Raw genomic sequence first — 15252 nt, 5'->3', positions numbered from 1 at the left:
TGTGCAAGCTGCTTGCAGGTAATGCCATGGTAACCTTTGTAGATTTGGTGGGAAATGGTGTTTCTTTCATGTCATCATCCTTTCAGCAAATGTCCCAAGTATTCTTTTCACAATGAAGAACTCTAATGACCCAATGCACTGAAACCTTAGTGCTACTAACACTGTCTTCATAATCAACTCATGCTGTCAAGATGCTTCCAGGAATTGTATAGTTTAGCAACTGAGGTTCTCAAAGCAAATAAAAAGACCAAGTTCTCAAGGGTAGGTTTTTCCCATGGGAGTGTATAATTCAGCGGATGTTTAACTAGTGCCAGATTTATCAGGATACTTCCAACTCTGCATCTGATAAGAAGTGTCTGAAGAATAAATATCTTCTATTTCTCCTCCTGGCTCTAAACAACTCAAGCCTCACCACTCCCAGACATCACTGAGCTAGCATTACCCTTTGCTGCTTGCCAGAAGGTCACCCAGATAAGCTTCTGCATGGTTTACAAATATGTTTGAAAAATGAAATTCTTTCAGCAACTGCAATAATCTGGTTCAACCACACTTTTTTTTTCAGGCAATTCCTTCACAGGCATCTATCTTCTTATGACACACTTATTTAGATGTTATTATGATTAGTAAGATATTAAAATCATTTCTGCTCACCACTGACTGTCTTGACACCCATGTGTTCCATGAAGTTCCCTCAGCATGAGAAAACTCAATGAAACAGGCAGTGCAAATTTCAATGATACTCAACGCATCGGCACGTTTTAGAAATGGCACACATTGCTGGTCACTCCTTCCCCTGGAAAAGCTGCACCCCCTATGTCTTCATGCTGTGTAAGAGACTGGTCTCTCCTCTGTGCTTCCACAACCTTTAGCTTTTGATTCGTATGAGCTTGTGGCTTAGCTGTTTAGATTTCTGCCTCCCCTGAAGCCTCAGAGTTCCCTCAAAAGCAAACCAGGAGCCACAGCTTATGGATTTGTTATATTTCCATCATCAGGCCCAATGCCAAGGGTCCAAAATGAGTTCAATGAATAAATTGTTAATTAGCTAACAAATGAATACGACCCTGAGAATACATTTCTGTTGGTTTTTTTATGGGCAGGGTTGGTGAAGTAAAAGTCTGATAACTCACTATATAGGTAGGATAGGCCAAGAGTTCCTGTAATTGGCATTCTTTTGACCTCTTATTATCCCAGTGGTTGGATCCTATGAGCAATGGACAGAACAATGGTTCTGAAAGAAAAAGTAGCCCCCAATACAAACCACTCCAGCTGTTCTGGAGTCAATGATAAATTTTCCCCAAACTCAGTTCTGAGAAGAGCTCTCAAACAAAACTCATCAGAACTCTGAAGAGAGTGAAATCCCTGGTGTTTCTCCTTTAGCTTAACATAGAGCTCTGTAGTTGGTGGCTCATTGGCAATCTTACTCTCCATTAAAATGCCACAGAATGCAGTCTATCTCTCAGAACTGACATCTGTGTGCTTGATAACTCCCTCCTTCCGACAACCGATGTTGACTCATTCCCCACTAGTGTCACATGAACATCATCAATTGTCCCAGGGCTCAATGGGCTCTGAAAAAGCATCTTAGCACAGAGAACACGTCTCTACCAATCCCCATCATAAGCCTATTTGGCAGCCTATAGCCCATCTTTTCTGCCTGTTCTTTAATCATCACCTCCTTCCCATTCCCTCCTCTCTGTGACCCTACCCACAGGTTCAGAGTCAGAATTGGGGGAAGATGATAAAAGAACCTGCTCAAGTACTTTATAGACACTCAGAGGTTAGCAATTTTGGCCTCTAACCATGTTCCATAGTGAAATCTTGTCCTCTGAAGCAGTTAAAGATGAGAATTTTTACATAAAGAATTTTTAAATAAAATAAATATTAAGATGAAAAATACGGCAATTGTGATTCTAACAGGTCAATATAACAGAAGCGCACCAAAAATAGCAAAACCTCAAAAACAAGTTATTATTTTCAGAAAGACACCAAATGAAAAGGATCCATCGAGAAGTCAAAGCAATAAAGAGAGCTTTGGATAATTTACAAAAAAAAAAAAAATTAGTGATGGCTTCCACTGGTCCTGAAACACCTGCAAATTCATATGAAAGAGACTTTTTAAAGTAGGATAAGAGAAACAAGATGTTGTGGAACTGATATAATTTTGTATTACACAAACTAGAAGAATAGATTGTTAGAGATATTAGAAAGACTTGGACGGGCGCTATGGCTCACACCTGTAATCCCAAAACTTTGGGAGGCCAAGGAGGACGGATCACGAGGTCAGGAGTTCAAGACCAGCCTGGCCAACATGGTGAAACCCTATCTCTACTAAAGATACAAAAAATTAGCTGAGCATGGTGGCGGGCACCTGTAATCCCAACTACTTGAGAGGCTGAGGCAGGAGAATCGCTTGAACCCAGGAGGCAGAGGTTGCAGTAAGGTGAGATCATGCCACTGCACTCCAGCCTGGGTGACAAGGCAAGACTCTGTCTCAAAGAAAAAAAAAGAGTTGGTTTTTTTTTTTAAAAAAAAAAAAAAAGCTATTTTTCATACCCAATTTCAGATCCAATTGAGAGGCACAAAAGAGTAGTATATGTAGATAAAAATACTACTTTAACTTTTGATCAATCTCATATTGAAGAATGTGGCTTCCATGTGCAGCAACAATGAACCCTTTATTACTGAATCCCAGAAGTAGCCACGTATAAGGCTGAAAAAACAAAGACCCCCTCATGTGGGAGCTTGCCCTTGTAAAACTTTCAGCATAAAGGAGCAGGTCAGACTGTGCTTATAAGCAGTCAAATCTCCTTTTACCTTCCATGTCTCCCTGCTACACATGCATGCGCGCACACACACACACACACACACACACACACACACAGCAAAAAGGGGCTGAACTATTTCCTCATCCTGTTCTTGATCACAAGCTTCTTTTCTTCCCCATTCTAAAGTTCTTCATCTCAAACTTATCCAATATATCACTCCTTCCCAAGGGAGACAAAACCAGGGTGTTCTACTGACAGAAATCCCTCAATAGAAAAAGAAACCTCAAGACTGGGGAAGAATAGGTACTATCCATATGGGTGTTATAATTACATACCCCATAATAATTTTCTGAATGCTTACTTGTAGATAAATTTTGTCTTAGGCATGAAGGAGAACAGCAAAAGAAGAGGAAATAGCTAATATTTGTTGAACACCTACAAAGTGCTGGACACCATGTTAAGGGCTCTTACATACTCATACATCATCTCATTTAATCCACACAATTCTAAGAGAAAAGTATTAGGATCTGTTTTTTTTCTGTTTACAAATGAGGAAATTAACGCTTGGAAAGGTTATATAGGAGAAGACATCGCAGAGCTTGCAGACAGTTTTCAATGCAAAATAAACACAAATGAAATAATTAGAAGGCTACAGCAAAATCTATTGCCCACACTAAATACAAGGTGAATGCAAAGAAAAGTGAACACTATGATGTTTAGAATGAGAACATATGGATCAACAACCTCCAAAGCCAGAGAACAGAGAGGACAAAATGGAATGACTACCGCAAGTATGTACTTAGAGCTGAAGAGGGATGGGGGTGACGGAGAACAAAGAGAAGTTCCATAGATAAGGGAGGAAGTCAGAAATCTTTGAACAGTTGGTCTGGGTGATACAACTTTGATCAATAGCAGTCATCCTCACTAAAGTGCACTCCTGTATTTAGGTCATTATCAGCAACTGATACTACAAAAAGGTTGAAGAAGGAAGTTCAGTCTGAGAAGAGGCCTGGGTATGGAAAGAGGGAAGTGAATATGGAAAAGCTTCCCTTCTTTGTTTCTACTGTCCTGTAAAGTGTATTTATATTTTATTATCCTCCATTTCACAGGGTGACAATCAGCAGTGGGATAAGCAGGCACTGTTCCCATAATTCAGACGTTAATGCTAAATAATTATTCACTGGGACTTGAAAGAACTCCTCTCCCACCATTCAAAAAGGGAAGGGCTTGGCCAGTCAAATGTTTGGCTATTGTACAACACCATAATAGCTGTAAAAAAAAAAAAAAAGAGAAAAGAAAAAAGAAAAAACACATCTGTATATTGTAGGAAAAAGTAAGCCAGTCCTTAATACTTTTATAGTACAAATTGAATAACAGTACTATTACCTACTGAAGGTGTTTATGTAATCATAGATTATAGTGTTAGAGCTCTATAAGTTACAAAACTCCCTCACATGTAAAATATTTCATTCTAATGTCATAGATAACACAATTTAAAGCTTGGAGAATTTAAGTAGCTTTTCTATTGTCACTCATCTTAAAGACAGTAGGTTAAGATCCAAGTCCAGAGTTTTCTAACTTCAAAAAAAATACTCCAAATCTTGCATGACACTACCCAAAGAAATATGAGACAAAAATACCCATAAAATTCTGAAATGGCTCTTAATGTCTGTGATCGAATGCGTCTCTTGTTCTGTGAGTGAAACTGAACAACGATCCAAATAACCAAAACTTTTGTTAGCTTTATTTTTTGTCCCTTGTGGACCTGTAAAAAAATATTTTTATTTCATTTTTTATCTTCTATTAAAAGTGGAAAAAGCACTAGACAAATGTTGTGCTGGTAAATGTTTAACATACAGATTTTGAGGGTGGGGAAACCCTGATTTGTACAGTTTGCCAGTTTCTGTGGTGTCATACTCCTTACACGGGCAATCACAGTCTACCATGTGATGTTGGGAAAAATGCACGATTAGCTCTTGTGAGCCAGGACCCACTGAGACTGCCAAACAATTAATCAAAAACCCTCTTGATGGTATATCTTGTTAATAAATGCATCAATGACAGAGAACTATATGCAAATAGCAAGCTCTGGGTGTGAGATTCACCAGGTTAAGTACAGCAGTCGCTCCCTTCTCCAGGGGGATATGTTCCAACACTCCCAGTGGATGTCTGAAACCATGGATAGTACCAAATCTGATTGCCATCAGTCAGAACGCATTTCTATTTGTGTCTTCCACACACATATTTAATGCCTTCTTCATCTTAACTAACACTCATCACACACCGTGGTTGTAACTTGCAGTCTGAGGTGTGACAGCAAAACCAGAAAGAATTTCTTTTTCCTTCTTCACAATTTTATGGACTCATTCTTAACTTGGATCTTAGAGCATGGTGATGCTGTACAAAGGGAATTTCCTGGGGAAGGCAGAGTAGGATGGCACTAGATTTCATCATGCTACTCAAACGGCACATAATTTTAAACACATGAATTGTTTATTTCTGGAATGTTCCATTTTCTGACCACCATTGACTGCAGGTAACTGAAACTGCAGAAAGCAAAGCAGCAGATTAGAGGAAGCACTTTTCTGGATATGGAAACTGATCTGACTTTCAACTGAAGATGTGAGACCTTGTAAAGCAATCTCAGTTTTCCTAACAAAACTAATGCCAGAACTGCAACTTGAGATTTTTAGCTTGAAGAAGCAAATCACCAGATGAAAAGAGGTGAATGGACATGTTTCCTTGATTTGCCATCTTGGACTTTGCCCTTTCCCTTAGAGCCCTCTAATTTTTAATTTTTTTAGACAGGATCTCATTGTGTCACCTAGGCTGCAGTGCAGTGGCACCAGGTTGGCTCACTGAAACCTTGACCTCCCAGGCTCAGATGATTTTCCCACCTCAGCCACTCAAGTAGCTGGGACTACAGGTGTGCGCCACCATACCTGGCTAATTTTTTTTATTTTTAGTAGAGACAGGGTTTCACCATGGTGCCCAGGCTGGTCTCGAACTCCTGAACTCGAGCAATCCATCTGCCTTGGCCTTCCAAAATGCTGGGATTACATACCTGAGCCACCACACCCAGCCAGAACCCTGTAATTTTAATCCCTGCTACCACCACTGTACTGGCCCTTGTGATGAGTTGCTTCCCTCTCAGCACTGTTGGTTCCCCTTAGAACAGCTCAAAATTTCAAAATCTTTTCATTAAATGCTAAGAGAGGCTACAGAAAAGAAGAAACACAAAGAATCTAGGTTTTGATCCTACCTTGGTTTGTTTGCTCCCAAGGTTCACAGACTCTGTCTTATTGAACGCTTTGTCTCAAGCCCCGCAGGACTGGTACAGCTGGACAGCTCCCCCACCCCAATGCCCACCTGTCCCCCCACTCCTCACCTCTACATTCTGGCCACTGTGTTATGGTGGCCCACTTGGAAACATCTCAACATGTTGATCCATGCTTAAGACCAAGCATTAGATGAATAGAACAGATTGTCACCTGAAGTCATTTCATATTCTCTTTCCTCGTGCCATTTTCCGACCTGAACCATGACTCTTCCTCATACCAGAAAAGTCCTCACCCTCTGTGAGAATACAACCACACTTCCTTTACAGATTCACCAAATTTTCATAAAAATATAAGACAGTCATAGCATTCTAATAATGAGAAATACGCACATACAACAATGGAGGCATTGTTCCTCACCCTGCAGATGACGTGAGGCCCAAGCAATCTGACCTTCAGCACTTCAACACCTTCTCCAACACCTCCATATTTTAGGAAAACAGAATGCTGTAGTTACTCCAGGTTTGGAGAACAAATGATCCTGCCTCTTATGTTTTCTTTTTTTTTAAGGTCATCTTCTTTCCTTAAGGATCAAGCTTGTTTTCCTAAGTCAGCATTCCTTTTAAAGTAGCCCATAGGCAACCACACACGCATCCTAAAAGTCCTGCTGGTGCTAAAATCATTTTGGAACTTCACTTTGCAAATTGCCTTCAGATCAAAGTTATGGCTCACCCAAGGTTGTCAGCTTCATTACAGTTTATTTTTCCCACCCATCATACACACCAGACTTGGATCTTGACAAAAGGCCAAGATTTTGTCATTATTGAGAATATTCAGAAGCATTGTCTGGCAACAGTAACTACACACACACACACACACACACACTCACAAACACACACACACACACACTGCCCACACCACCCCATCCAACACAGCCCCAAATACCTTTCTAACAAAACTCAACCTTATTTTCACATCTGAAGCTTCTATGATTGTTCACTCTTACCCAATTTTTTTAATGAAATGGCTAGAGATAGGAAGGCAGCATAGAGTGTGACCAAACACCAGCTGCTGCCCTCCTGGCAGAAGCTGTCAAAAACCACAATACTGGAGACTAAGAGGGGCCTAAAGAAAACAGCTAACCCATCCTCCTGTCTCCAGCTAGGTTTCTTCTCATATTCAGAGCTACCAGAGGCTGACAAGGACTGGACCAGGTCTCAGTTTCATTGCGCTGGCCACTTGCTATTTTTCAAACATGCCAAGCATGGTTCCATTTAAACCAGTCACAGTGGGTAAAATGGCACTTCTGTGTGGCTGACTCTCTTACCTCCTTCAAGCTTAAATATCATTCTGTAATCCTTATTCAAAATTATAATCATTTTTCTCTCCTCTCCAGATTCCTCTCTGCATTCCATTTTGTGTCCAATTATTTGGAGAAAAGCAATAGAGCCAGCCTTGCTCTTTCTCTTCTCCATATAATTTTCACCTAATGTACTACATAATTTGCTTATTTATTACAATTATTTATTCTCTGTCACCACCCTCCCCTATCTTTGATTAAATAAGCAAAGCACTTAAGATAAAGGCTAGCACATAGTTGGCACTCAAAAATATTTGCTGACTAAGTGAATGCTAGGAGAGACCTTCTTGTTCTGCCTGTCACTCCCCCTACCCTTGCCTCACAAATAATATGCTCAATGGATGGTCATTAGTTCTCTACTTAACTACTCAATATCCTTCCTTCATGTTTCCATTGTCTTGGAGAAGGTGGGCACTGAAGCTAAAGTGTTGTCATGAACACATGTATAGGAGTTAGGAGTTTTCTAATCTCCCTTTTTTTTTTTTTTTTTTTTGGACAGAGTCTCGCTCTGTCAACAGACTGGAGTGCAGTGGCATGATCCCGGCTCACTGCCACCTCTGATTCCCTGGCTCAGGCAATTCTCCTGCCTCAGCCTCCCGAGTAATGGGATTGATTACAGGCACGTGCCACCACACCCAGTTAATTTTTATATTTTTAGTAGAGACAGGGTTTCACCATGTTGTCCAAGAGGGTCTCAATCTCCTGACCTCGTGATCCGCCTGCCTTGGCCTTCCAAAGTGCTGGGATTACAGGTGTGAGCCACCATGCCCGGCCTCTAATCTTGCATTTTCTTCCAGAACCATACACATGAGCAATGCTGACAATCTGCAGTATTATCAACAAATGCATCGAGATACATTGAGCCAGGGAGGATGAGGGAAAGGAGAGTGGCATGAGGAATGTGGAGTATATGTGCAGGTCAGAGAGGTTCTGCAGGTAACACAAGGCAGTGCATATGTGTAAGTGTGAGAGAATGAGGTGAGGGCATGCACGTTCAGTAACGCTTCTGCCTGCACCATCTGGGAGGCAAGCAATTCCACTCGTCAATTACCATGCCTCCCTGAACTAGCAAAAATAAACACACCAAAAGCTCAGTCTTCACATGAGTTTTCACCATGTGGTTTAGCTCCCTCTGCAACCATTTCCCAAAGGAGAAAAAAAAAAGTGAACTTTTATTTTAAAAAAATAAAAAACTGCAGGACGGCAAAGAAAGGATAAATAAAGATGCAAATGTACGTTGCTGGTTTTTTTTCTTTTGTTTTCAATTTTATCTCCCCTTTGATAAAACAGGCAGCTTAAAACGTTTTAAAAAGTAATAACTCACTATCAATGAATTGAAAGCCATAATTAATTTGAAATGTGTGCTAGCACCTAGCCATGTATATAGGTTTTTCCTGTATGGTTTGTAGAGGTATTCTAAGTGCACATAAAATATGGCTATAAAATGCAATTTACAGTCCAGCACCAGACTGGGCTGGAGCAAGTGAAAGTGAGACAGTCCACTATTGTGCCGAGAAACCAAAGATATAGGATCCACGTGTCTGCCAAGGAAACTTTTGTGTCACTCATCGCCTTCTGGTGCTCTAAAGAACCATCATCAGAAATGAATTGTTAAAGTACTGACCTTTCTCCATGAGCTGCTTTCATTAAGATTATATATGCATATAAAAAAATTCTGCTTTTAAAATAGTATTGGTCTTGAAGTCTTTTTAGTCTTAAAGAACGTTCTAACAGCATGATTGTTTATGTAGAAAATCTAATGAGATCAACAAAAAAGAGCTAGTAGAGAGTGAGCTTGGCAAGGTTGGAGAATACAAGATCAATGTATAAAAGTCAACTGTTTTTCTATTATATTAACAAGAAAAATTCAAAATTAAATGTTTTTAAACACTCTTTACAATAGCAGCAAAAATATGAAATACTTAGTAGTAAATCTCACAAAATATGTGCAATACCTGAAATCTACAAAACACTGCAGAAAGAAAATAAACCAAATTTAAATAAATGGTAAGATATAATATGACCATGGGTTGGAAGACTCAGTATTCTTAAGATATCAATTCTCCCCAGTCTGGAGATTCAGTGCAATCCAAATCAAAATCCCATCAGGGGCTCTTTTTGTAGGAACTGGCAATCTGACTCTAAAATTTATCTGGAAATGCAAGGACCTAGAATAGCCAGAACAGCTTTGAAAAGGAATAAAGTTGGAGGACTAACACTATCTGATTTCAAGCCTCATCAAAGCTAAGGTGATCAAGACAGTATGGTATTGACTTCAACAGAAATAAGCATCAGTGGAACACGTATAATGTCCATACATGCCTCACATACATAAACAGCTGATTTTGGCAAAAAGGCAAAAACAATTCAGTGGACAAAGAATAGTATTTTCAACAAGTGGTGCTGGAACACTTGGGTGTTTACAAGCAAAAAAAAATAAACTTTGATCCATATCTTACAACATACACAAAAGTAACTCAAATGAATCATAGACCGAAATGTTAACCCTAAAACTACAAAACATGTAGAAAAAAGCATGGAAGAAAATCTTTTTGACCTCAGGTTAGGCAAAAATTTCTTAAATACAACACCAAAAGCACAATCCATGAAAGAAAAAATAAGTGATAATTAGAACTTTATCAAAATTTAAAACTTCTACTTTTTAAAAGACATTAGAGAATGAATAAACAAGCCATAGTCTTAGAGAAATATTTGCAAATCATATGCCAGATAAAGTACTTGTATCCGAAATATATAAAGAACTCTTAACAGAAAGAAAGCAAACACCCACATTTTTTAATGGACAAACTATTTGAACAGACACTTCACCAATAAAGGAACATAGATGGCAAATAAGTACATGAAGATGCTCAGCATCATTAGTCATTAAGTAAACATAAGTTAAAACCACAATAAGATATCACTACACGCATATTAAAGTGGATCAATTTAAAAAGACTGACTACACCAAGGGTTGGTGAGGATATGAAGGAACTGCTACGAATATCCTATAAAATAGTACCAGTACATTGGAAAATAATTTGGCAATATTTTTAAAAAGTTAAGCATTCTTCAGCCAGGCGCAGTGGCTCACACCTGCAATCCCAGCACTTTGGGAGCCCGAGGCAGGCAGATCACGAGGTCTGGAGATCGAGACCATCCTGGCTAAAATGGTAAAACCCCATCTCTACTAAAAATACAAAAAAATTAGCCAGGCATGGTGGCGGGTACCTGTAGTCCCAGCTACTCGGGAGGCTGAGGCAGGAGAATCGCGTGAACCTGGGAGGCAGAGCTTGCAGTAAGCCAAGATCGCGCCACTGCACTCCAGCCTGGGCAACAGAGCAAGACTCTGACTCAAAAAAATAAATAAATAAAAGTTAAGCATTCTTCTACAATATGATCCAGGCATTCCACTTCTAGGTACTTACCTAAGAGAAATGAAACCATATGTCCATACAAACACTGGACAAGAATGTTCATAGCAGCTAGTATGTTCACAGCAGAATGTCATGGCCAAAACCTGGAAACAGCCCAAATGTCTATCAACAGGTGAATGGATAAACACATTGTGGCATATTAATACAATAAAAATGAAAGAAGTATTGATACATGCCACAACGTGAATAAATCTAATAATCACTATCTGCAGTGAAAGAAGCCAGACCAAAATAGAGAATATATTGCATTTATACAAAATTCTAGAACATCCTAACTTATCTACAGTGACAAAAAAAAAAAACAGATCAGTGGAGATTCAGGGATGAGAGGAAGATATTACAAATGGGCATAAGGAAAATTTGGAGGGTGATGAATACGTTCATAATTTTTATTGTGATGATGGTTTCACAAATATATATAGTCAAAACTTATCAAAGTATATACTTTTAATATGTATAGTTTACAATATATTGGTTATACCTCAATAAAACTGTTTTTTATTTCAAAAAACAAAAGAGTGTTCCAATAATATGCAAATATCCCCAACAGCTATCACACCCTAAGCCTTATCAACTAATATCTTACTGCGGAAAGAGAATGAGAAATAGGTATTAAGGACAAACCTCATGATTTTTCCAAGAACTGGCCCTGATGACACACTTACTAAACAGCCCAAAATGCTGACAAAAGTTTTTAAAATGGTACATAATACTGAGTCCACTAAGGGACATTTCCTTTTCACTCAAAGCTGACATTCAAGCCCATGTAGAATAAAATGGTGGGTACTACCTGGCTTGGAGCAATTTTTCTCACCATTTGTGCCCCCAGCCTTTTTATTCCTCTCCTCTCTCCACCCAAGTCCCCAAAGCAAGAATCAACTAGTCCCAGAAAGAACAGAACAATTTCCTGGATCCCAATTAGTCATGTCAATCTCTCTATACTTCCTTAAGGCCAGGAGAGGGAACCTGGAGGTCCTAACACCCTTGCGAGCAGCTTTATGCCTGGATCCAGAGTTAGGACCCCGGCTTGCTGTGTGAATGTAGTCTCATCTTTATGCCATGTTTGTGTCACTGATGTGGTTTGGATCTGTATCCCCACCAAATCTCATGTTGAATTGTAATCCCCAGTGTTGGAGGTGGGGCCTGGTGGGAGGTGATTGGATCATTTGGAGGCAGATTTCTCATGAATGGTTTCGCACCATCTGTCTTAGTACTGTCCTGACTACAGTGAGTGAGTTCTTATGAAATCTGGTCGTTTAAAAGTGTGTGGCACCTCCCCGCTCTCTCTCTCTTCCTCCTGCTCCTGCCATGTAAGATGCCTGGGCCCACTTTGCCTTCCACCATGAGTAAAAGTTTCCTGACGCCTCACCAGATGCTGGGGATCTACAGATGCTTCTGTGCTTCCTGTACCACCTGCAGAACTGTGAGCCAATTAAACCTCTTTTCTTTATAAATTGCCAGTCTCAGGTCTTTCTTTATAGCAATGTGAAAAGAGACTAATACAGTCACTAAACTACAAAGAGGACATTTGGTCTCCAATGAAGGAGTTCTTGGGTTTGAGGAAGTTCAGCTCCACAGTGCACTTCTATTGGTGCAAGTACTACTGCTCAGAACTCAAGAGACTGTAGAAATGGAAATATGTGATGTCCTCATATTTTCAAAATAGACTTCTTAAGACTCCCTGTCTTGTGAGCTTGCTAATCCCTGTATATAATACTTAGCACCACAGAAGTGCCCAACGCTGACAACTGACCGACTCAACCAGGAGCAATTGAAAAGCCGAGGATGTGGAATCTGTCTGTGCTCTTTTCATTGAAAAGGTGAGAGGTTTCTGGCAGAGTCAGATTTCTGGAGAGAAGTCATCCATCTGCTAGCAGAGACCATTTCAAACCCTGCTTCCCTTCAGATAGCATCCTAACTCATGATGAAATTAAGAAGGCAAGCCCCAACGTGCACAGTTAGAGTCGGCAACTTGGCCGGCTGGCGGAGGGTGGGCAGCCCTCAGCGCCTCTGACCTCCGTGCACTGAAATGAGAGGAAACTGTGATCAGCAGCTGACATTTCCTCAGAGCATCGCCCAGCTTTCCTAACAGAGGGACCACAATTCACTGATAATGAAGCTTTGAAGCATCTGGCCCAGGGCCAGGAAACACTGGAAGTATCCTTTGGAGAATATCTGTTTTAGATTACTCCCAGTGTGTAGGAAGCTGTGCATGCTAACTTTAGACGTTCTCCTGCATTCAGAATGTAGAAGCTTCAGGCTGATTGATCTCAATCCCATTCTTTTGGCTCAGATCTAAATGGCAGTCCCACTGGGTTTGGGTGTTTTTGTTTGGATTTTTGTTTTTGTTTTTGTTTTTTGCCTTCAAAGCTGCATTACAATCCTGCATATGTTCCTCTTCTTCATCTATTCATTCCAACAGTTTTGTTCACAATTTTTGCATCCCAAGAAATTAATATTTCTCAAGTAGAGAAATTTGGGGACACTTATTCAAAATGAGTTTCTGCAATGGAAACCTAAATCCATCTGACAAGTTTCATTTCTGAAGGGCCTCGTTATAATACTACTTCGGTTGTATGGTAGGTCAAATGATGTGCCCCCTTTTAAAAATTATACTAAAGCATTTCTCTCATTATAATTTAAAAAGCTAAATCCACTTTACAATGAGACTCTACCATTCAGGCAACTGATTCTGTTAAAATGCATGCTGTTCACTCTACAAATATATCCACTTTGATTTAGGCTTTATTGCTTCTCTCTGGAGCAACAATTTGGCTGATAAACATAACTACAATCTAAACCCTTGCCTTTCACACTGTGGTCCTTGAGCTCACAGCATTGCCATCACCTAGAAGCTTATTTGAAACAGAGTATCATACTAGGAAGGCTGAGGTGAGAAGATCACAGGGTTGAGGCTGCAGTGAGCTAGGATCACACCAATGCACTCTAGCCTGGGCAACAGAGCGAGATAAAGAAAGAAAATAAAGAAAGAGAGAAGGAAGGAAGGAAGGAAAGAAGGAAGGAAGGAAGGGAGGGAGGGAGGGAAGGAGGGAGGGAAGGAGGGAGGGAGGGAGGGAGGGAGGGAGGGAGGGAGAGAGGGAGGAAGGGAGGAAGGGAAAGAAAGGGAAGGAGGAAGAAAGGAAAGAAAGGAAGGAAGGAAGGAACAAAGGAAAGGAGGGAAGGAGAGAGAGAAGGAAAGAAGGAATGAAGGAGAGAAAAAAGAAAGGAAAGAAAAGAGGAAGGAAGTGTGGATAGAAGGAAGGACAAAAGTGGAGAAGAAAGAAACAAAGAAACGAAGAAAGAAAAGGAAAGCGAGAAAGAAAAGAAAAGAGAGAGAGAGAGAAAGGAAGGAAAGAGAGAGGGAGAGAGAGAGGGAGGAAGGAGGGAGAGGAAGGAAGGAAGGAAGGAAGGAAGGAAGGAAGGAAGGAAGGAAGGAAGGAAGGAAGACAATATCAGGACCCTGGTCCTAACCCCAAACATACTTAATCTGAAACTGCATTTTAATAAGATTGTCAGTGATTCTCATGTACACTCAAGCTTGAGAAACACTGCTTTAACTAGCCCTCACCCCCTTAAGGGGAGAGAAAAAAAAAATCAAGGGCCAAGACTTGAGCACTGTAATTGACAAAATTCCCAAGAGGAACTTTGGCCAGCCCCTTGCTCAGTGTTTTTCAGCCTGCAGCCCCCACATAAATCCCAACCGGTTCTTCACCCTGCTCTGCTAAGAGTGACTTTTGAATGGATCAACAGGGTCAGCTTACTCAAACATCAAAGATTTTGAGTGCTTAATGAGGCTTCTCTCAATCTTTTGAGGATGGAAAGTAAACTGAAAATTTGTAGAGTTGGGTTTGATCATGAGCTAACAGGTCCATTCCTGGCTCCATCTCATTGCAGATGCCAGGAAGACAACTTTCTGTACTGATGACCAGGAGAGGTCATCTCCAAGGCTGTGCAAAAAATAATAATTATTATCATAGTTTTATATATATATATATAAACTCAATAAAAGACAAGACAGGCAGGGATAGACCTGAGAAGATGAGGACTCTCACATCTTGAAATGTGGCTTTTGTGGGAGTCAAAGTTGAGGTGGTCAGTTCCTCCCCCTCTTACCAGTGATTAGCAGCTGGTAATGAAAGTTAGAGGCTCAATCCCAGCCAACCCCTAGGCCACTACTCATTACTGGATGTCTGCTGTCATTTGGGGGATGTGAGGTGACAAGTAGACAGAGGGAGGACCTGGCATGTGCTGCTTGGTGACCTGTTCCTGATGGCCAGCATACCTTAAATGGCTACTCAACATCAGCCACCCCTTTCCAACCAGCTATATTCCCTTACCATCCCCCTTTTTATACTAAGACAAGGCTGCTGTTTTCATTTTTTTTTTTTTTGCATCAATTTTTCACCTGACAC

The 15252-nt window shown here is 40.4% G+C and overlaps 1 long non-coding RNA gene across 10 annotated transcripts in view; it reads right to left on the bottom strand.

Moving 5' to 3' along the window:
* LOC112130070 (uncharacterized) overlaps positions 1 to 15252 on the bottom strand; it is a 348783-nt gene that overhangs the window by 301853 nt on the left and 31678 nt on the right. For all 10 annotated transcript variants that reach the window (XR_010140422.1, XR_010140420.1, XR_008509828.2 and 7 more), the window contains one exon: positions 10832 to 10923. This is a non-coding gene — a long non-coding RNA (uncharacterized LOC112130070). The remainder of the gene's footprint in view (positions 1 to 10831; positions 10924 to 15252) is intronic.

This window comes from Pongo abelii, chromosome 1 (assembly GCF_028885655.2).
Source record: "Pongo abelii isolate AG06213 chromosome 1, NHGRI_mPonAbe1-v2.0_pri, whole genome shotgun sequence".
NCBI lineage: Eukaryota > Metazoa > Chordata > Mammalia > Primates > Hominidae > Pongo > Pongo abelii.
The sequence above is the reverse complement of the archived record's forward strand: the minus strand, read 5'-3'. Positions and strand labels throughout refer to the sequence as shown.